The sequence below is a fragment of the Thunnus thynnus genome, chromosome 10 (assembly GCF_963924715.1).
Source record: "Thunnus thynnus chromosome 10, fThuThy2.1, whole genome shotgun sequence".
NCBI classification, from domain to species: domain Eukaryota; kingdom Metazoa; phylum Chordata; class Actinopteri; order Scombriformes; family Scombridae; genus Thunnus; species Thunnus thynnus.
The window spans coordinates 12,695,876-12,719,441 of NC_089526.1; the positions used below are offsets into that span (position 1 = coordinate 12,695,876).

The 23,566-nt window shown below is 41.5% G+C and overlaps 1 protein-coding gene across 8 annotated transcripts in view; it reads right to left on the reverse strand.

The window, feature by feature from the left end:
- The window catches only part of erfl1 (Ets2 repressor factor like 1), a 94,795-nt gene that overhangs the window by 62,051 nt on the left and 9,178 nt on the right, over nucleotides 1–23,566 (reverse strand). For 5 of the 8 annotated variants that reach the window (XM_067601023.1, XM_067601025.1, XM_067601030.1 and 2 more), the window contains exon 3: nucleotides 7,606–7,725. The exons of 1 other annotated variant lie outside the window; for it this stretch is intronic. The gene's annotated coding sequence lies outside the window, so the exon portion shown is untranslated. Of the gene's footprint in view, nucleotides 1–3,194; nucleotides 3,328–7,605; nucleotides 7,726–8,510; nucleotides 9,441–23,566 lie in introns of those variants that run through there. 2 more of the 8 variants (XM_067601026.1, XM_067601029.1) reach the window with 2 other exon arrangements.

Below are 23,566 nucleotides of genomic sequence, written 5' to 3' on the forward strand. Positions count from 1 at the left end.
CGCTCCCCAATCTACATATCCACCACTGTACTCCATTCCTCTGGTCCTGATGTGGGGCCATTTGTTGGGCTGTTGGTGGAGGCCTCTATCAATCTGAGTGCCATTAGGCAAGCTGAGGAGGAGGAAGGGGCCTCATTGTCATCAGAAAGGGGGATTGTCATAAGACAAGAGGATTGCTCATTTTGGTGATGGGGTATAGATGTAGAAGTGAAAGATTCGTTTATCTGAGAGCGGATTAATAGGTTTGCCAAGTGCAAGAATAAGTTGGTGCAAAGACAGTTTCATGTGTCAAAGGATCACTTATTATCACTCAGCAAGTGAAGGATGTTGATGGGGGCTTATCACAAGTCTTAAGAGTGAAGGAGATTAATTCATGATTGTTGTGATTTTTGGGGTGGGGTGAGATGGGGGAGTGCTAGAGTACTGTGACACAATACACACTAATTTAGCTTAAGTCTCCAGGGCGCAGTTTATTTATTGTTTTGCATTCACTTATGCCCCCAACGAGGGAGGTGTTTAATCCACCAGTGGTGGAGAGATCATAAGAGAAATGCTTGTGATGACACTCAAAGCCTTTGTGACAGGAACCATACAGGACAGAAAGAGTAGAGAGAGAGCTTTTTAGAAAACAAAAAGAAAAGCCTGCTGTTATAGAGAGGAGAGAGACATGATAATTGTCCCCTTTACCCAGTTCTAAAATTGGAAAGGTATAGATGAGATGGAACTAAATCCACAGTCCTCGTTCTAAGCAAAAGTTTAGCTGATGCTAATGTGGGGTTTCAGCAGTCAGGTATCTTCCAAATATACTGCCTTTTTGGTACAACTTTCCCTTTTAGTGTTTCCACAGACTGTGGTTCCTTGCTGATACCATAGATTTTGTCACTCATCTCTTACATTGGAGCAACGCTAGGAAGGGATTGTTTCACAGCCAGTACAGACTGGGCAGACTTTGAAAAACGTGAACCTAGACAAGTCAGTTCATTGATATAGCTCAAAAATCACAAACCACAAATTTGCCTCAAAGAGATTTAGGATCTGTACAACATATGACACCCTCTATCCATGGCCTCTAAGACATTTGTTTATGTTCAAATGACAAAGACTTCTAGCAGCCAAAGTTATTTTGTCCATCAGGAGCAAAGTAGAACATTGGGTGATGTTATTGGGCCACAAAGTTTGCAAAAGGAAGAGGTTTGGGTGGATTGAATAGTCATCGAAACACTGGACATTTCTTTGACATAGGAGACCGTTGTTTGCTTCTCGTTTCCTACCACCAGTCAATACTAGTTTCTTCCAACAATAGCCATGATCGTACATTTTCGCTGACTTTCAACCTTATCTCTAGCTATCCAAATTAGTGTGAAAAACACCTGCAGTTGTTGCCCATGTTCTCTGTGTCTCTGGGGCGCAGCTGCAAAATCTGTTTTCCTCTGGCACCAGCATCATCATTTGACATGTACGGTGACGTAGTTGGGGGCGAGGAGGAACTACAGGCTGTTTCAGCTTTGATTTCTAGTCTGCACCTCTGGGTAGCCAGGGGGTGTGCTCTAGATACCGCCCAAAAACAAAATTTCCTTGTTCTCTTCACTTGTATTGCAAACTAGTTATGTTTCCAACAGCGAAAATGGCATCCCAAAATATGAGTGCAGGGGATGTTATGGATGAGGATACATTTTGCAGGGTTTTGGCTGACTTGGATATTCAGATGTATTTATTCGAGCCAGAATGGGTTTGGGGGTTGGACGTCAGAAGCTTGTGCGCAATGCATCCTGGTAAACGTAGGCACTTCCAGCATGGCACCATGAGTGTCAATATCGCATTGCATGCACTGAGGAATTTATTGCTTCAGTTGACTACATTTATCATCAACACTGATTGGACATCTACATAAAACAAAATTTTCCTTTAACCAAGTAGCTGCTTTAACTGAGACCACAGTCTTTTCCTCAACCCAACCAAGTTTTTGTGCTTAACCAAACCTTAACTGTAGTGTTCTTAAATCAGAAAACGCTTATACTTTAAGATTTAGCTGCCGACAAATGATGATGTGTTTACAAAAGATGTATTCAATTTGGAGTCATTTTTAGACCTCACACCACTTTTTCCACATATACACGCAGGCAAACCTGCAGGAATGTACATACACACATACACACACACTCGCACAAACAACCCCTCAGCCAGCTCGGCAGGGATCTACCTGAAGATCCACTCAATGAGCTTTCTCACCAACAACTCCACTTGACAGCAGCTTGCTTGAGCCATTTTGTACCCTTTGAGAAAGGTTTGCACTTTCCCTCGGCTCCCCCCACCATACCTCCTAGAATGTTCATTGCCCAGAAAATAATTTCTCTAGTCATTTCAGCGCCTTTGTGAGCGGCAATCAATTTCTCTTCTCTTCATGATGGTCTCGCGTGTGGGCACAGAAGTTTGACCTTCTCTAAAAGATCTATCAATTTATCCGTCCATCCTGCAACCTATCCATTAATGTTTTCATCTTCTCCTGTTGTTTTTTTTTTTTTCTTCTCTCCGGCTGCTGACTGTTGGGTGGTAAAGTGGCTTTAAACTCATGTGCTCATCAAGACCTAGTGGGTGTCTGTTTGCGCAATTATACCTCAGTCTTGGAGCTGGACCAAAATCAGCTGGTGGAGAAAATGATGGTCATTTTGACGGAGGAGAATATGCACTTGAAACAAAGGGAAGGGAAGCCCATTTGGAGCATGGTAACGGTGGTGAACCCTGGTAGGGGAACAGGGTCGGGCTAAGGCTAAATGACATATCACATTAACAGCTAGGGGTCACCCAATCTGATCCAGCATTTCTGTGGCAACAGCACTGTTAGAAGCTAACCTATCGTTTATCTGTCTGTCATCTGTCCCTCTGCCCATGCGTTCATCCAATGCACTGTAAAAATTAAATTCAGAAGACCAAGCTCTTTATATCTTTATATATACTGACCACTTTAAGACTTCAGATAGCAAAATAACTTCATGATGCTGATAAAAGACTGCCAGGATCTGAATTCATTAATATTACAGCCAGTTTTCATTTGTGTTTTTAATGAAGTTGTTAAAATGTCTAATATTCACTTGTTCTCTCGCTGAGAGTATTTCACCGTGAAGAAATCCATTCTTTTATCACATAATTTTTCACGTCATCTAGAACATATAATGATGTAGTCTAAAAGGGTGCACCTTGCTTTCTGTGTCAGTCCCAATGGGAGAGAGCTGACAACATAAGGAGCTTCCAAGCTCTGTGAGAGGGGTCATGACCCCAGGAAGTAAAACCAGGTTAGGAAATAGTGACAACTGCCTCGTCTCTTCCTGTCTGGAACATAAAGACAAACAACGGGGTCATGAATGCTTTAGGGCTGAACAAAAGAAGTTTGTATAGGCAGAATTTGTGTGAGGCTCAAAACAGACAAAATTATGTTTATTGTTGCTCTGTCTTTATAATACCAAACATAATCCTTTCAAACTGATGCTGTTTAATATTTGCTTTTTGTCTCTGCTGGACTGTCAGCTAAGGAGAACTTTGCCTCTGCAGAGCTTCTCTCTATGGGCCTATTCTGCTGCATCCTCTCCATCTCACTGATCCCTTTCTTTCTTTTCCTCTCTCCCCCTCACTAACCCTTTTCTCCTCTTGTCCCTTCCACCTACCCAGAGCCTTTCCATTCTCATCTCTCTCCCTCACTCACTTGTTTTTTTTCTTTCCCTCATTCACACTCCTCTCTCTGTCCCTTCCAATCTCTCTCCTCCTCTCGCTCCCCCTCTCTCTAGCTCACAGGACAGTATTATATATTCCAGTCTCATGCTTTGCATGATTTGGGCAATAGATGAAGCCATATCCCTCTCTCCTCTTCGGGCTCTCCTCCCTCTCTCTCTCGCCTTGTTGTTTAATGTTTCAATTTGGAGGAAGCAAACATTCAATCAGACAGATTAACTGTTTAATGCATGTCATCAGTCAAACTGTCTACGAGAGGGGGGCCCCTCGGCCTAGTGCTGCCTCTCCCCCCCCAACTGCCGCTACGTCCTTCTCACTCCCCTGCTCTCCACGCGCACACTGTCTACTCTCATATAGACAAGCCCATCCAGGCTCGAGCCCAGACGCTGAGGCGTCTGTGCACACACACACATGCACACAGTACAAAAACACATATATTTACTCATGCACACACATGAACAGACACACACGTCACACACTCATATGCACAATCATATACTTAGACAACCATATATGTATGCATGAACATTCAACCTCATGCTGATATCCATATAAATATAGTTTAAATAAAGCAGAGAATGCTCTGAGACACCTGCAACCAAAATAGAAAATGCATGTGTGTTTGTGTTTGAGGTACGTGGATTACATGAGACATTCCATGTGATTCCAACGCCACATATACTGATGTGCTAAAGGACACATCCACTGATTCACTTACAACGATTGTGAAGCTGCTTTACACAATTAAGTCATGCTCTCTTAACAGACAACACACAGCTCTTTCTCCCTCTTACACACATACACACGCACACACACACATCCCACAGGCCAGTGGATAGGGAAATCAAAGTGACACGGAGGTAGAGCAAGGGGGAGTGAGAGATTAGAGGAAATGAAAAGAGTAAAGAGGAAAGAGGGAAAGAGGGAATGGGAGGCCGAGCGTGCTGCCGATGGAGTAGACTGTAAAATAGGGAGTGACGCTCACACAGAGTTTATAAATGATACTGTATGAATTCTGGATGAGGATATAGAGAACGACATTTATGGCCACAGCCCAAAACGTGATTGGGGATATCACATACTTATTGTTTATTTAAGCGTATAATAAAATGTTCAATATATCCACCTTTATCTAGTATGAACAACATGTATCAAGCTATAACCACACAAATCCTAAATCTGTCATCATGCTCTTTGACCTCTTCTTCTCAGTAACTGTTTCTTAAAACTAACTTTTCTCTTTTATAGAATACTTTAACACTATAGCTAGAACATGCAGATCTCAGACATAATCAATCAACGACATCGGCTGCCACAGGAATCCCATCATGCCCTCTGTGTTTCTACTTTTTCTGATCTTCTGACTACATCTTAATCCTAAGTATTTCCAACTAAATCAAAGAATATTTTTTCTGTTCCCAATGTTTATTTGTGGATTAAATGACATTATGATAGCTGTAGCTAATTTAGTAATAGTGATTTATTTGCATGCAGTGCTCATAGTACATGAGCTTGAGAAAAAAATATAATATAAAGTGGATCACGTTTTCTTAAACCTCAAAAAAGGGCTCAAGTCACTCATATTCAACCACACACTGAATCCAACTTTAAAGTCTGAGAGAACAAAAGCAACCTAAATGTTAACCGTAGAAATACAGGTGATGTACAGTAAATCAGCCCATTTAAAAGAAAAGTAAAATATATTGCAAAATGCAATTATAGAAAATTGTTTGATTAGTAACAATGATTTAAATTTAAAAATATATATGCAGTTGTTTTATTTCATAGTTCTTTACTGTGTTTTATGTTCTTATGTGAACATTTTACCTTGTCTACAAAAAGTACAATTAACTTTTCATTTGTTTTTATTTTAAGTTGCTATTATAACAGATATATGCCGGACATAATTGTTTATTTTACTGATATTGTTGTATTGTTGATATTGTGTAACGGTGTCTTCCTGTCCTGTGATGTAATATTTGTGACTGTATTGATTTTAACTTGTCATTTTATTGGTTTTCAGAACATCCTGCTAAGGGACTGCAGTTGAAATTTAGCTGGCTGACTAACATTGACATGTTTACAGAAATGCTGATTAATGTGCATTGTCCTCATAAATAAAGAAATGAAATGCAATCAAAAGGACAGAACTGCATAAAGAAAAACATGAAGATCCATCAAGTTGATGCTTTACATGAACTAGTGATATAGTTAATTTTATGAAGTTTGTTATTTATGTAGTTTTATGAAGTTTGTTTAATTTGTGCAGTGCTTAACAGCTAAAACAATTTTCCCTAGGTCCATTCTCATGAGCTAAATAGACGTAGTATAAAACTTTGAGTCCAATCTTGTGGTAGAGACGGGATAATGTGGTTGTTACAGAAGAAGAAATGTCAAATATGTGAGAAATGCCAGAAATTTCTTAGAAGAAGATTAGCATTAGCTCATGTGCTAGTGTCCAATCCTTGGCCTTTTTCTCAGTCTATTTCTCAGTCTTTTCTTAGTCTATTCAAGTAAAAAACCAGGCAGACATGAATTGTTAAAAATAAAGAATTGTATGTGACGGCTGCAGATATCTGGGGCAGCTAATGGCAGTGGTACACTGTTAGTGAACTCATATACTGTAAAGCTTCATGTACCAAAAACTGAGCAGGCTCTACCAAAGTGTAACAACCTTATAAGGTTGCTGACCAGCTGCTTCGCTCCATCATTTTCTCCTCCACCCCTCTTTGTTTTACTCTCCCTCTCATTCATTTTTATTTTATCTGCTGGTGCTGTGGAGCATCTCGTGTATCTCCCTCTCTCCCCCACTCTCTGACCACAGCGCAGAGGGTGGCCAAACCTGGTAAGTATTGACAGGGAGCTCCAGTGACACGGAGAGAGCCAGTCAATGCCCAGACACCCAGGGCAGGGGTCAATGACAAAAGGTAGGCCGCCTGGAAGGAGGGAGAGAGGAGAATAGAGAGAATGGGGAAGGCAGTTGATAGATGGGGACGCACAAGAGATATGCACCAAGATAGTATAACTTTGAGGCAAGACAAATACAAGGTGAAAGAAAAAAAGACACACAGAGGGACATGCCAGACAGAGGAACAAAGAGAAAGATGAAGACAACAGAATAATAAAAAAGAATAAATAATGAAAAGCTGGTTTATATTTCAAATATGCCATCTGAGGGACCAAATAAGACAATTTGGTAAAGCATTAATCAAGAATAATATTGATTAAACTAATTGGAATAGTGGTTGAAAATGTTACTAAATTAAAAATAGCATTTGTAGATAATCAGTTTGATTCTAATCAGTGCGACTTGAAACTGCAGAAGGCAAAGTGGAAGTTCAAGACGAACGGCGACGCAGGGAATGAGTGAGACTGACACTCAATGTTCCTCAGAGACCGCGGATGGGACAAGTGAGATAGGACGCTAGACTAGGATTAACGGACCTGTACCAGCACACAGACAACACAGACAGACACACACACACACACACACACACACACAGAGCGTGTTTGTGTATTGACACAGAGAGAGAGTGTCAGTATGTTTTGAACGGCGGGCGGTAAGTGAGCCCTCCTCTCCCACACATCCCCTCCTCCATCCCTTCTTCTCTCTATCGGATATCAGTCCCTTCTCCTCTAATCATTTCCTTCCTTTTGGCCCTCTCTTCTTTCTAATGCAATTATCCCTCATTCCTCCTTTCCTTCCTCTTTCCCTCTCTATCTCTACTACTTCCATCCTTCTCTTCCCATTGGTACTTTTCTGCTTGATTTTTCTGAGATTTTTTTGTCTCTCTTTCTTTCCCTCTCAGGTCTTGTTCTGGCTAACAAAGCTGCATCTGCCGTTGTCAATTGTGCTTATTGTTGCTCGTTGTTTGCTCTTACCTGGCTCGCTCCTTTGTTTTGATCTTTAGTGATCAGTCTCCCGTATCTTCGGTGTGTGACAAAAAGGTTCTCATTAATCAATATCACTCTCCAAATGTGATAACATCCTTCTCCGAACCTCTGCAATATGGCAAAGAGAAACATAAATAATTCTTGGGAACAAATACGAGGGTTAGAAAAAATAACCAGTATGTTAACCAGTATGACTTTACAGTAACAATGTAGATTACCATATATCAGTTGGCCTGGCAACTGCCAGTATTTGTCGATACTGCTCGTTTGGAGTGATTAAATAATCTGGGATTTTTTTTTATTGATACAGTTGCATTTTTTCCACAAATATCATGGCATTTTTGGAGCTCTGTAAGTTGCCGCATGTTATTTTGAAAGATCAAAGTGCTGATTGCCAAACCTGTTTTATAGCTGAAGACTACTGCTAACTGTCACTGTATCTAACATGATTTAACTTTGTAGAAGTGTTTGTAATTGTGATTGAGTTATTTAAAAGGTTAAATTGTGTCCCCTGATTAGTTTACATTATTTTGACTCAGTGAGAGGTCATACTTCTGGATATGAGCAACTGTATCTATAGCTTTCACTTGTGTATCAACAATTTTCCAAATTTTTTTATTCTGTTCTGTCAGATGTTTTTTTTTTTCCATCTTTCTAATGTCAAATAAGGATACAGCCTTTGTGCATTTCACAAATACATTTTGCAAATGCTTGTCTCCAAATACCATCCACTACATAAATGAATTTATATCACACATATACATAAAATACTGTAGGGAAAACCACGTTGAATACAAAGGAGAGAGATGATGTCCTGTTCAAACATGAGCTCATAGAATAGAGATCTCTTTCCTTGGCCTCAGGCTATGATCCTGTTAACACTTTCCACTCACTGTGAGGTGTCTGCAGGTTCCTTTGGTCTCAGGTGATTCATCTGCAGGCTTGTCATCTCCAGTTTGCAGGGGAAGGAGAAAACACACCCCTTATACCGGGAACAAGTGGGGATCTCGTCATTTTTCTTCCCCAAATCCACCAACAGTGTCACTGTGCTATTTACAATACTCTTGCTTTAAACCAATGTCTGGTTAAAGTTTTGACCTTAAACCTGCGGTGCGAAATTTTTGTCTCCTCCCTCTGGCAGTGAGAGTAATTACAAAAACACTGTAGACACATGCTTTAGGACGTAAGCCGACCAGCTGGTCTCATCACAGCTCCGAAAACTCAGAGCAAATTTCCAAATAGGCTTCATTTGGATAAACTAACCACATACTGGGAATCTAAAAGTGACATATTAACAGTCCTACAGCAAAAATTACAACAACTTAATTTCCGCCATCACGCGGTTGGTGCAAAATGCATTCTGGGATACTTATCTTTGGTGGCCTTTGGCACCATCGGTGCGCCAGCGCGGGAATGTCATACCAGACACCAGATTTTAAAACTGTGTATAAGGTGAAATACAGAGATTTATCTGATGGTGATAGGCTTAATCAGCATTGTGTGAGGTCGTTTGGCAAGGGCTCGAATGCAACTGATGGTTATTTAAAAGTCCCGCACTGCAGGTTTAAATGAATTTGTTTAAAATAGGCTAAAACTAGGAGCAGGACACTAGGACGAATTTGTCTCATTTAAATTAGATCACAACTAAAGTGATAAGAGCAGAAAGATGGAAAGATCATATCCTCTCCACAGTATAGTATTGCAGTCTGTGCTGCAGATGCCCAAGGCACTTTTCATCAGAGAGGTGGAGATTGGTTTGTCTCTCTGCCAGTTTACCTCCACACTACATCCCTTCATTCTCTTTCTATCACACACACACACACACACACACACACACACACACACACACACACACACAGAGAGAGAGAAAGAGAGAGAGAGGGAGAACAAGAACACCTGTTATGTGTTTGCGTGGACTAACCCTAACAAACAGTTGATTGTGGTACTGTGAACGGGTAATCATATATAGTAAACTGTACCACAACCAGTTTCCCAAACCTATCTCCCAAAGTACACTCATTTGACAATCTCTACTTATGCAGACTCATTAGGTTGGAGTTCCGTTATGTTCTGCAACACTTCATTTCTTCTTTTAGGTGTACGACACGACAGATAGGAATTCAAGCGGAGGGGGAGGGAGATATTTCACAACAAGCGCATTGGCAGACAACCACCTTTCCTCGCAAATTTGTGAGCTTAGCTTCCTGCATGCCCCACGCCCGGTGCTCTGCCGGAAACAGATGGTTCCCGGAATGTCCTCGAGCGGATTTCTGAAGAGCTGCTAGTAGCCCGTGAGGCGCGTGAAGGAGGGAGGGGTGCGCGCTGTCTCCCCGACAAACTTCATCTGCCTCTCTCTGTAGCTCTCTGTCTCCCTGCTCAATTAGGAGTCTTTATAATATAGTTCAATATAATTATACTGTCACGCAGTCAAGCAGTACAGCTCTAAAACTCCATGTTATTACAATGAAAAAGTACTATCGCAATGCCGATGGTTATTTTGATGATTATTTACTCTCTTGAGCAGCATAAACAGTTATATAAAGTGTATTATGCCACAAATATCCTCTGAGACTTGGTGACAAACTTGTCAAATGGGAATACGTGCTTATTTGAAGGGGGGGGGGGGGGGGGGTCTTGATATGACAAAGCATGGGAAGCCTCAAGCTAAACGATGTGGTTGCTATGCGACCCCGTCAGGATGAGTTGTGGCTTTCCGTTAGCTTGATTACAGATGGGCGTTTATCGGGTATTTTATTGACTTAGCCTAAAACTGGCTAAACTGGTGATGCGTTAAGTACATCGAACTTAAGAAGGCATATAAAGACATGAAAATGGGAGCAGAGGGAGTTTTGTAAGCTTTTGATTGATTAAACATGAAAAGTGTGCCAGTCACGGTGGTTTCAGCACCTTGGACAGCGAACAAGCGCCCACATCAGCTCTGGACAGTTCAGCACCCTGGACAGCGAAGCACACACATCATGGGACACTGTGCGATGATCAGTGCTGAAGTATCAGTTCAGGTACATTTTGTAGGCCTCATCCAAGCTTGTGCTGATTTTTTGTGATGCTCCCAAATTCGGTTACAGTTAGGTGTATACAATGGGATAATATATTGTATAGTACAATGAGATCTAGTTATTTTGTTAAGCTGATAATGTTAACCTTTTCTGGAAACTTAGTAAGAAATGTTCACAAATCACTTTTTAGACAAGTTTTGACCCAGCTATCTTTTTGCCTCGAAACAGTGGAAAGTAGGCAAATATATTTACTCAAGTACTGTATTTTCTATTTTATCATACTCTATCATTTCAGAGGTAATTATTGCACCTTTATCTACATTTATTTGACAGCTATGGATACTAGTCACTTTTAGTTTTTTTGTGACAAAACATATTATCTTATAAAATATGATGATGATTGTTACAGATTAAACTACCCAAAAGTATATAAAGTAGTTAAAATAAGCTCCACTCTGACAAATTAAAACGTTAAAATGCTGCTTACATATTAATACACCACTGAGGTAATAATATTATATGTAATAATAATGTAATAATATACACTCTGAATAGGGGCATCCTACATAATGAGTGCTCACGTTTGACACTTCAAGTGTATTTTGCTGATAATACTTTTACTTGTTACAGAGGATGGTGTTGTTACTTATACCACCTTAAAAGTAGCCTATAGCTGAATGTAAGGTCTTGCTCAAAAACGAGGAAACAACAACATCTAAGAGAAGCAGGCCGTATATTTGAGCACCCATTAATGGACTGAAAGCATCCTTTCCAATTAGCCCGCTGTAATCCGCAGCTCATCCCTGTCTTACGCCCCACTTGTCCTACACCCGATACTTTGATCCAGACTTGGCGGCACCTGACGATCTGGTCCTTTGTTATAGAGCACGCCAGGGCTAATCTCACTGACCCGGCGCAACCTTGACCACCCACTCCCCCCCGGCCTTGGGCTTGGTTCATCGCCGCCCCGGACACACAACGCTTCCCGGGAGAGAGAGAGCTCTCTTGATCGTTTCATCAAACGCGTCCCCGCTGCGAGAGCATGTGCGCGCCGCCGACCTCCCACTCGTCCCAGCAGCAGGGATAAGGGGGAAGTCGATGCAACAGCGCCAACACAGCCAATGATCCATAACAGGAGCCAATAGGCGAGCGGGTAATGAGGGACTTCATTTGAACTTTATGTAAACAATAAGGAGCAATACTTGGGGGGAACTGCAGATATGAGGGATGTAACCTAGAGAGATGGACAGCTAAAGCATAAAAATGAACGGATCTGGAGTTTGGTTACCCCCGCGAGACATACAGAGATTTGCCTCATTTGCTTATAAATGTAAAAAACTGCATACATTAAAATAAGCATCCAATTTTAAGACCGTTTTTATTTTGAGTCCAATGCAATTGACAATAACATACACACAAACACTTAAACTCAGAGAGAGAAAGAAAGAGAGGAGAAAGAGGTGAGAGAGAGAGAGATAGAGAGAGAGGGAGAGGGAGAGAGAGAGAGAGGGAGGGAGAGAGAGAGAGAGAGGCACCTTTCACCGCCCCCCTCCCCCCTCTATCTCTCGTTTTCACCCTCCCACCTCCCCAACCCCCCTTCTCCCTTTCTTTCGGGAAAAAACGGCAAGGAGGCGACTCGCAGGGCCGCACATAGCTGATCAATATTCGATTTAGTTGCTAATTTAGGGCCTTTCTATAGCTGTCATCCCGTGATGTATGAGTCCTAACCCGAGGTCGCCGCGGAAAAGAAGAAGAAGAAAAAAAAATAAGAAAAAAATCAAACACCAGTCAACTTTTCACTTAACAATAGAGCGACTTGAATATTATTTATGGGCGAAAGACCCACTTTATGGGTGAATTGCTCCTATCGCTGGTGGGATGATGAAGCGCCTTGTAAGTACATGCCACACAGGCTCTGACACCGGCGTAAACAGACATGCAGGCAGGGGAGAAACATGTAAACACACTGGGAAGCACGCTGCTTTTAAAGTAGGCGCAAAGCCTGCAAAGAGGGGAAATATTCATATAAACAGACGTCAATATCTCGGTCTCTTGGAGTTCACAGCGCAATTTGAACGCACACATTTGATTAATGGCATTTGTGTGATAAAGAGACCCCCCACCCCCCCACCCCCCCACAACACACACACACACACACACACACACACATGCACCGTGCACTTACTCACGCTCACTCGCACGCGCCACGGACTCGCACGTGCACACAGGCAAGTTTGGAGTGACACAAAAGATATCCTATTTGTCACGCGGACTAATATTATGTATTATGGACCTAATTGTTTTTGCACATTGCTTTACGCACACACACACACACACACACATCAAATCAGAATGCTGCTGCTTTATTTTGCCACTTAATGTCTTCCCGATCGATCACTGTTCTAAGGATGTTATCAATAATTTGAAAGCTTGATTAACTTCAACGTTTCCATAACAATTCTACCACGTTTATCCTCTCTCGAATTTTTAATTAACGCTTGCTTAATTAGTTCGAGATCGTTTGGGAGTGAGATACTTTATTTTAGGGGGAGGATGAGGGGAGGGAGGAAATTAACATAAAAATCTCTGCTGATAAATTGATATATTATCAGGAAAGAAATGTTGTAGGAATTTCTTGGCGGAACGAGTCATAAACAGACATCCATCAAAATAAGACAGCTTGAGACAACGTATAATTCTTTGGCAGCGTTATTTAATTATTTAATGACTATGCTATTCTAATTTCTTCAAATAATTAGGGTGTAAATTCTTTGTGCTTGAATCACTCATGGACAAATAGACCAATTTATAACATGCAGCATAAAAAGGAAACTCATTTCCTCAGGTGACAAAGTATTTTAAGGAGCACTCAGCCTGGTAGCTACATAAACTGCATGTCCTGTAGGCCTTGAACTTGCTAAATCCGGTAATCTTTTGATTTATTAAAAGTGTGAGATGTAACTTCTTGAAAAAGATACATATGATTATACAAATATAAATCCTTGCCAAACACAGCGGGCAATCTACTGAAATTGTTGACAGATATTTCTGTATATATGTGTGTGGCAACTGATCCTTAAATGCAAGTAGGCTGCCATGTAAACCATTGAATGAATAAAAGGCATTTTAATTAGAGTGATTAGTTAAGGAATCAATGAGCTGGCACCAGCAGAGCTCACAGGGAGACCTGAGATCAGTTAATGGAGCAGTAGAACACTAAAGTAAGCTTTTACACCTCTGGAAACTGCTTTTGTTATTGGCTCCTGCAAGTGTGACCTTCAAATTCAGGAAGTTAGGGATGATGTAAAAAGTCTTCTTTTTTTTTTCTTTTTTTACAGAGCTCCCAACAAAACTAACAATAAATATGATCATAATGGATGAAATTCTGCATTCTGTTTAGATGCGAGTCCTTTCTTTAATGTATTTGACTAACAGATCATACATCACTAACAGATCATTCAGGAGCTAGATGTGTGATTCTCACTGCATTCAGATTTTTTATGTGGGAAACACATCACAGATCCAGTGTGTTTAGGAGTCTCTTTGCATATAAACTAGGATATGGAGAGTGGGAGTGTGTGTATTGGCTACTGCCAGCTGCCATGCAGCCTCCAGGTTGTTTGGTGAAAGTGAGAGTGTGATTTCCCCAGACCCTGCTCTCAGGGGACTCCTGGCTCCCCCTGCCATCTCCCCAGAACCCTACCGGTTAAACGGACAGGTCATTGATGCAAGCACGTGCACACACACACACACACACACACACACACCCACACACCCACACACCCTGCCTTTCAATCTCCTCTCCCTAGATGGGCCCCCACTGCCATATAAAGGCTACATTTCCCTGGTCATTACCGGCAAGTCACAGAGAATCTCTCACCTCACTGTATGCACGATAATCAGATCAAACCTGGAATTACCGTCATTAGAAATACTGCAGGAGGCGAATCATAAGGAAACAACCTTGTGAATAATAGCCTACACTGCCAATGAGAGTTGTAATTGTAAATCTGATTCTACCCCTCAACCACACGCTGTAATGAGCACCCGGCATTGTTTAAATGACTCAAATGAAATTGATGCCAATTCACCAAGCATGAATGACAGCTCATATGAAGATGTGTGCTGGGAATAAGATATGATGGGGGTCTGAGAATGTGTGTGTGTGTGTGTGTGTGTATGTGCATTTTGGTTTTGTGTGTCTGTGTGTGCGGATGGTGGCGGTCCTTGAGTGGGGTGTTTAACAGTGGTATTAATAATCTCCATGATCTATGAGCTCGTCTGGTGTCACTCAGCCATTAGAGAGACAGTCTCTCTGTGTTCTCCACACCTCGTTTCCTCCCCTGCGTCCGTGTCGGCCCCCCAAAATAATTGTGTGTTAATGGGTTAGAAGGAGGGGAAGGAGGGGGGGTGCGTATGAGGGGGGATTAGAGCCTAGGGAGGGAAGATAGAAGGATTATCAGGGAGATGGGTCACTGTTAACAGAGGAGATGATTAGGTGTGATGACTGACCCTTCCTGGTTAGTGGAGGAGATATGTGGCAATAATTAGGGGACAAACACCATTCAGAAATGGGAGGAAAATGTACTTCCAGAAAATAATAAGCAAAATAAACAAAAGCAAGAGGGCAGAGAGCTTTAGGACAAGATAGATGTGAGTGTGTGATAATGAGAGAGTAAAAGGTAATAGTATACTTGTATTCCTGTGAGATGGGGAGATCCAAAGCCAGGTTGGGTAGCCTAAAGCCATTTACAGGTCCTAATCTGGGTGGAATGAGCCGTGAGAGGAAGAAGGAACTAAAGTACACTGACTAACAGGTCTCCCCTGACCCCTCTCCAACTCCCACTCTCCCACCTCTACTTTTCCTCTCCCTCATTTCCTCTCTCCTTCCAACCCCACTTTCCACCACTTCCATCTACAAAACAAAGTTGCCTGGCATTGACGGGACCCCAGAGGGCTGTCGGCGAGGAAAGGTGGGAGTCAACTCCAGCCCACAGAAAGAGGTAGAAAGTGAATGAGGGAGGGAGGGAGAGAGAGAGAGAGAGAGAGAGAGAAGGGGAAGGGGGGAGTGAGGAGATTGAAGCGTTTCTAATTTAAATAAACCCTTTGGCAGACTGAAACTGGCAGCGAGCTTCCCCTTTGCTCGCGAGGAAAAGAGGGAGAAGAAAGGAAAAGGGGAAAAGAGGGAGGGCAAAAGGAAAGGAGAGATAGATAGATGGATATAGAGATGTCTCCATGGTGGTTTGGTTATCCGCATGGGAGAGTTAGAGGCCAGAGGACGGGGAATGGGGGAATATAGAGACTGAAGTGGAATAAGATAGGGAGCTAGATGGAGGAGAAAGAGAGGCGACACAAATAATGGGGGAAAAAAAACACTGACTAGATACAGGGGTTAAGGGAGGGGAGAATAGGAAAGAGCTGTGAAAGTTAGGTAATAGAGAATTGTGTGTGTGAATGGATAGAGGTGTGATCCATCTATTGGGAAGAGTTCATCCATCCCCCCCCCTGCAGAAACACACACACACACACACACAACGAAAGAGAGAGAGCGAAAAAAGAAAGTAAAACAGGGTCTCTCAGCAGTGGGTCCGATCAGTCTCATCTCATCAAAACTTGGCTGAAGTTTTTTGGATGGATCCCAGCTCCAATCTACTTGAGCCGCCACACTCTTCTCCGTCACACTGTCTCCCCCTGTCTGTCCCTTTGGCTCGTCACAGCAGTGGCCTGCTCACCGGGCTATATGCTCCTAATAGGCTGCCGTGGAGAGAGGAGCTGCTGCAATACCGGCTGTAATCTAAAGTCTCACTACTGAACGCCAGAGGATGCCCATTTTGTTTGTCTGCTGTTTGTTATGTTGGATGGGTAAGAGGTGACAACGGGCAAACCATACAGCCAGGAAGATTCAGAGGGGAGAAGTTGCTCAGGAAAGCCCCTGAAAACACTGAAAAACTGCTAAACAACAAATCAAAACACCTAATCAGGGTTGTGTGGAAGGCAAACCGCACATCATTGTGATTTGGAGATGAGCTGATTGACGATTTAAATCTTTATGAGGCATCAAACACATGGAGATGTAATTATACATAACACAGATCTTTAAAAGGGAGAAAATGTGATGCCTTTTTAAATGTCTTTTTGTTTATGATTAAGCCGTCTGAAGGTCATCTGGAGCCTTTTTTTATTTCCCACCACATCACTTAACATAATGTTTGATTAAGTATGCTCATATGCATATAGACCGGCTATTACAGGTATATTATAGAGTCAACAAAAGAATCAGGGCTTGACACGCCTGTTGACAAAAAATGACAAGATGCGATTACACAGTCTCTGGATTAAAGGTGCGTGTGTGTGTGCGTCAAGGCGCGACACGCATGTTGTGTATAGGCCCACACTAGGGGCAAAGTCTATAGGATGGATGGAGAGAGGGTGAGGGAAGAGGGAGAGAGAGTGAGAGAGAGGGAGAGAGACTCCCGACCCCCTCCTTCAAACATACACACCGAGAACTGGCTCCGGCTCCGGCTTCGCTGGAGTGGAGAACCATAAATCTTCATATAGCGGCTGTTTTGATTAATGCAGCCGAGTCGAGCTAGGGGGCTGGACCTATCCCATTACGGCCTAATGGAAGATGGAGCGGCGCTGTCTCCACCACTAGGCCCCTGTCATTTGTTCCACTTTGCAGTCCATTTGGCCGAGAGACTACAAGCCACTCCATCAAAAATATTTTCAGAGTTAATTTCCGCCCGCTTAATTCGCCTTGATTCGGATTGCGTATCGAATGGCAGGATCGATTTTCGCCTGGCGTCTAAATTAAATAAAAGAGAGGGGGGTATACTTTAAGTCTGCGTTTTCTTTCTTTTCTCTTTTCCATTCCATTCTTCCACCTCTTTTCCAGCCATCCTTTACCGTGGGCCTGCTCATTCTTTTTTTACAATGCATCTCATTTCCTCCTTTCTCTCAGATTTTGATAGACCCATGTTTGCAGAGGAGGAGGAGGAGGAGGAGAAGAAAGAAGAGGAGGAGGAGGAGGAGGCACAGATCTGATATCTGATTGTAGTTACTGATGAAGGGAAACCTATTGGAAAAAAAGCAGCTCAGGTGGATGGATTTATGGGTTTGTCATAAATTACAGACACATAAAGAGTTGGACGTGCGGGGAAACACCTTTTATGACTGGATCAGGTAGGTTAAAAAGAAAGAGAAGGAGAGAAAAGAAAGAGAGATCCTATATCCTCACATGACAACGCCACGACACCTGCACAATGTGTAGATCCTGAGGAATAGATTTGGAAAACACGGAGTGAAGAAGAATTGGACAGGCCTACATGGGAAAAGTGGGGTAAATTAGGGGCATCGGGGTATTGAGGGGGTGAAAAATAATAGTAGGGGGGGAGTACCAAAAAAGAAATGAAAAGAGGCAAAAAGCACAGTGACAAATTGGTCGAGTGTGTCGCGAATTCCCTTTTAGATTTAAAGCCGCGTGTAGCCTATCGTCATATCTTTCCAGAGTAATTTATTTTCTCATTTCTCTCTCTCTCTCTCCTCACTACCCTTCTCTCTCTCTCTCTGTCTGTGTGTGAATTTATCTGGTAGTCACGTGGACAGAGGAGGGGGGAAAAAGTCAATAAAAGTCTCTGGCGACAACTGTTTCCCCCATCGGTCTCTTGTCTCCTTCTTGCATTATCTCTCCTGCTTTGCTTTCTATTTGTTTATTTGCTGAAGCTGTTTTGCTCCTCCCCATTTCCTCCTCCTTCAGCTGTGTTTCCTGTTTCAGATCCTCTCTCATATCATAGGACTACAAGCCTGTACCTACACCTCTCCAGGGAGGCCTATTGATTTTATTCTCCCACTAACAGCAAGCCCCACGCTTTGAAATTACAAAATCAGGAAGCTGTAGGATCCATCTTTTGTATCTACCTCAGAAATGTTTCGATAATCGTCAGAAAGTTCTCAGAGGCTTACAAGTTAGAGATGATGGACGGTGAGCTTTGGCCCAGAGACATGAAGCCACTTGTAGATCGCTCACATCAACGAAGATGTTACATTTGACTGAACTTGATTGAGTTTCTTACATACTCATGTAATATAGCAGGCCTCTAAGAACAATAACAGTATTAGACAGGGAAAGAAAATGAAGAGGGAGAGGAAAGAAGGAAGGTAACAACATATGAACACTGGACTGAAGAGTAAATCTTCACCTGACACAAACACTTTCCTGGCTGATTCCAAACCACACAAGCTGGACCATGGGGCCAGACGGAAATATTTCTGACCTGTGAATTACGTCAGTCTCGAAAGATTAATTCGTGTTTTACAACTATTGCATCACTTAACTGTAATGCAGCCTTTGAGACAACAAAAAGTCAATGTTAATAATGTCAAAAGTATAATGACCAAATTCAACAGAGTCTGGTAAAAGAAGTATTCACATACTTTATTGAAGTAAAAGAGGTACAAACACATTATGAAAATACTCCATTACAAAAGAGGTCTTGCATTTAAAATTGCACCACATCAGAAATATTTACTTAGTACTCATTGTGAAAGCAGAAGGGCTATTATATATTTGAGCATGTGATTAGATTATTATTTCTGTTGCATTAATGTTTAAACAGTATTTTAATGTTGTACCTGGTCGAGGTGGAGTTAATTTGAGCTATTTCATATTAGAGATAGACCAGTATATCAACTGATATTAGCTTATTAGCTTGCAGATATAACTGTATCAGTGTATGTTGACTGACAAGAATTTGCAGCTAAGTTATGCCAGGGACACATTCAATGTCGAAACACTGATGCCAGTACATTGTTCGTCCATGAGAGTACTGATAAGTTTATTTTTAACTGTAAAATGTCTCGCTCAGTTTGTATCTTAGTCAAAGAACTTAAAAAAAAAACAAATTTAAAGGATCCTTAATGATCAAAAATGCTTATTTGTGTTTATGTAAAAAAAAAAAGTCTATAGGCAGATATATCTGATTTCTAGCAGATGTTTTTATTAAACTTTTAAATACATTGTATAGCAATGCATCATATTTGATATTCTCAAATAAGTTTTTAAAGACTTAATGCACAAAGTAGTAACTATATCTGTGAAATAAAGGTAGTGGAGTTGAAAGAATATTTGCTTCTGAACTCTACAATAGAAAGAAATGAAAATAATCATGTCAAGTAGCCTAGCATTGTACTTAGACAATGTACTTGGTTGCTTTCTACCACTTGTCTCTTATCACATTATTATATCAATATATTGCTGAGTTCTAACTAATGCATATTTTCGGATATGTGTGGTGACGACTGCAATAATATTTACAGCAGCTTACGGGCCTTGCCATTGTTGAATTGAAAGGGTTGATAAAACTGAAGGGTCTCTGTGCTCTGGGTATCCTCTGGGGGTTTACACTTCCACAGCAAACAGGACTGATGGCCGACCCACCCGGCAATATGACTTGTTCACTCAGCCCCTCCAATATCAGTGTCTCTATTTCAGTCACCACATCTGTTATTGTCTGATTCTTAAGAAAAAAGTGGCTGAGCAGAGGATAATGAAATCAAAGCCCAACACACACAGTCAACAAGCCCCTGGTAAGAAACACACTGTGTCAATATTAATCTCCCTGACAGAAAGTCGAAATATGGCATCTGTCACACATCATCTTCCCTCTCTCCTGTCTTTCTGCAGAGTAGAAAAAGATGGAGAGGAGGTGGTTTTGGTGGGAGTGAAGAGGGGGAAGTTGTTGGAAATCGAGGACATGGACCGGAAAGGGCACAGGACACTGGGATTTCAGAGGAATATTTTGTTGTTTTTTTTATCTACTTGCATTTGGTGTGGCATGTATTATGAACATTCAGACTTTTAGTAAAAATAAATCAGTGGGTCACTTGTACATGATGACTTGACTTGTAAAGGACACTCATGACAAGACATATTTGTAGCAAAGTACTTAACGGGGCAAAACTGGGCACAAGTAGAGATCATTTTCATTTGTGTCCAAATATAATGTACATAGAGAAATGGAGTGACACTATGTAAAAGTACATAGTGGCTCAAAGAACGTACAATTGCACTATTATTGCTCATCTCTGTGACAAATCTCTTCCACCGAGCATCAAAAGATAAACTGATTTGCTTGCCACTCAGAGTGAGCCAATAATCAATATACAGTAACTACTGTATGTCTCTCTATAATCAAATATTATCTTGTGCATTGCTGCCTGCCAGAGCTTTGTTTTTAATACTACCACTGGAAGTTCAAAGTCAGAAATTTAATCCAATATAACACATTGGAGCTGTAACCCAATCTGCTTCCTAAAAAAAATAAATAAAACAAAAATAAAAATCAAGAATCTTTCTGTGAAAATCGGTTAAAAAAAACTGAAAGGGCCCAGAAAACAGTTAAAACATTAACAATTTTTTCATTGTAGAAGTAACACAAACCTCTTCATTTTCTGAGAAACTCTTGTGTTTTGCTGAAATTATTTTGTTTCAAAATGTTTACATAATTACTCTTGAATTCCTTGTATAGTGTTATGTTTATACTGATATTTTTAAATATACATAATTAAAGATTGATTCTGGAAATATTATGTTTTTCTTATTATCAACAAATCCCAAAAGACAAAAAGCATCACAGTGAATTGATGCTGTATCTTATTCCTCTTTGGCATAGACCTTCATCATTTTCTAAAAACTATTAAAAACATATCAATGAGTCCCACCATTGCACTGGGTCATCACGATGGCTACGGTCAGCACTGTTGTTTATTTTAAGTCAATCCCATACACATTTTGGTGCTGTAAATAGTTGCTAACACACTGAATCAGTGGCTGAAAATAGTCCCCGAACAAATGTAGTATTTACTTCTGTGTGAGTAGTGTTTGCTAAAACTGCAGGCTGTTTTAGGAAATGATTGACCCTTTTTGAAAAACAGGTAATATTATAACCCATCTTTAGGGATTTACATCTTCAGTAGGAACCAGTGGAGTTGGCACTGATAGCCACAGACACACTAGGAAGATAAAAGTTTGAGAGATGGACCAACACATTGATGCTTTTAGTCTTTTCATGCTGACAGGAAGAAAATGTATTTGTATTTATTAATACATTATTTCATGATAATTTAAGTAAAGGAAGCTATTACATTTTTTAAAATCTCATCTCATCTCTAACTTGCACTTACACTCAAACTGGGCGCAGTGATGCAGCACGACCTTCTCCAGATCACTCACATATCACAGACTACATATTCAAGGTCAAAATGTGAGAAGCAACAAGTCTCAGTGAGGAATGAGCTGCTTGACTGTAGGGCAGCAAAACTGATCTCACTCTCATAACAAGCTGCTTAAAGGCAGTGATCACAACACAAGATCTCTTGATAATGAGATATAAAATGTCTTCCTATATTTCATCAGGTCTCCCATGCTTGAGGTTTCGCCTCCTCATGCACATCCGCTATCCTTTATTTATCCTTCAATCATCCTGGCTTCTCTCCCCCTTTTCAGCCTGTTATCTCTTTCTCCCACTCATCTCACCCAGAACATTTTCCTTTCTCTCATCCTCTTTCCATCTGCTTCCTATTCCTCCCACTTCTCTTCTTCCTCCTCGTCCTCCCTCCCTCTCTCTGTCTTTTGGACATTTCTCTTAGTCCTTTCTGTATCCCTCCACCCTGCCTCTACACCCCCTTTTCCCCCCTCTTTCCCCTGTGATGAATGAGTCTGTCTGCTGGGTGCAGTTCATATTTACTGAGCAGGGGAGCGCACACTGTCAGTCTCTCTCGCCTTCCACATCTCTATCCCTCCACTAAAGAGACAGAGAGAGCAAGAGGTTACAGCAGGATGAGAGGAGGAGGGAGGCCGTGGTCAAGAGACCAGCATTTACCACGATAGCAGCTGGCTTGGTGGAGAACACGTTATTCTGAACCTACATAGTTTCTCAATGCTAGCATTAGAGGTGGTTGAGGGAGAGAGAAATCTTCCTTACCTCTTGAACAACCTGTCAGTGTGGTGATACTAAAAGGGAAGAAATAGCGTCTTTCCATCCCTTTATGTGTAACTCAGCAGCCCATTCTCAGCACTCAATGCAACACAATTTAATGGCGTTTTCTCTCTCTTTCCTTTGTGTGAGCCATGCTTTTAGGCACATTTGGACTTGAGAGGGAGAGAAGTAAGAGCCGCTACCAGCTGCAGCTTACCAAAGGTCCACAAAATATGTGGTTTCATCTACGCCCACGTGCACCAGTGTGTTGCGGGGAGTCAAACGGTGTGTTTTGACCCGTGTGTTGACCCCTTCATGAATGAGAGGAATGGATGTGGGCCTGCCGGAGCCCAAAGGGACAGGCCAAGAGCCATCGCAAAGCCCTGCAGAGCCACCATCTCTTCCCACACACTGACCTCGGAGGCCAGCCAACACCAAAACCACTGTAGCGTGACGACACCAGTGACACCCAGCGCCAAAGCACACAATATGTTCCTCTGCCAAATTGACAAAAATATAGACAGTAAATACAAGGAAAATTGGATAGCTCAAATTACATCACAAAAAGAAAATCCTCTCAACTGGACTTTTATAAGATTCAATATGGGGTAATTCAATTCTCAGACGGCAACCTAAAACACTACCAACTGTCTGTCAAGGGGGGCAGATTGAAAATGTTTTCGCCATTTGGCTTTGGGAAGGCTAAATAAATGTACAGTTTTATGTTTTGATTTGTTGATGATTTGCAGTAGACTCTCAGCCATCGTCGTGTATCTATATCTGCGCTGATGAAACATAATGTAATTGAAAACATTCATATCATGTAGCCATATGTCAGAATCTAAGAAGGAGAGTGAAAGAGAATCAGGTGAAAATGGGAGCGGGAAAAGAACCGAATGCTGAAAGGAGGGAAGGAAAGCATCATGCCATAATCATCTGAATATTAGGGAAAATTGG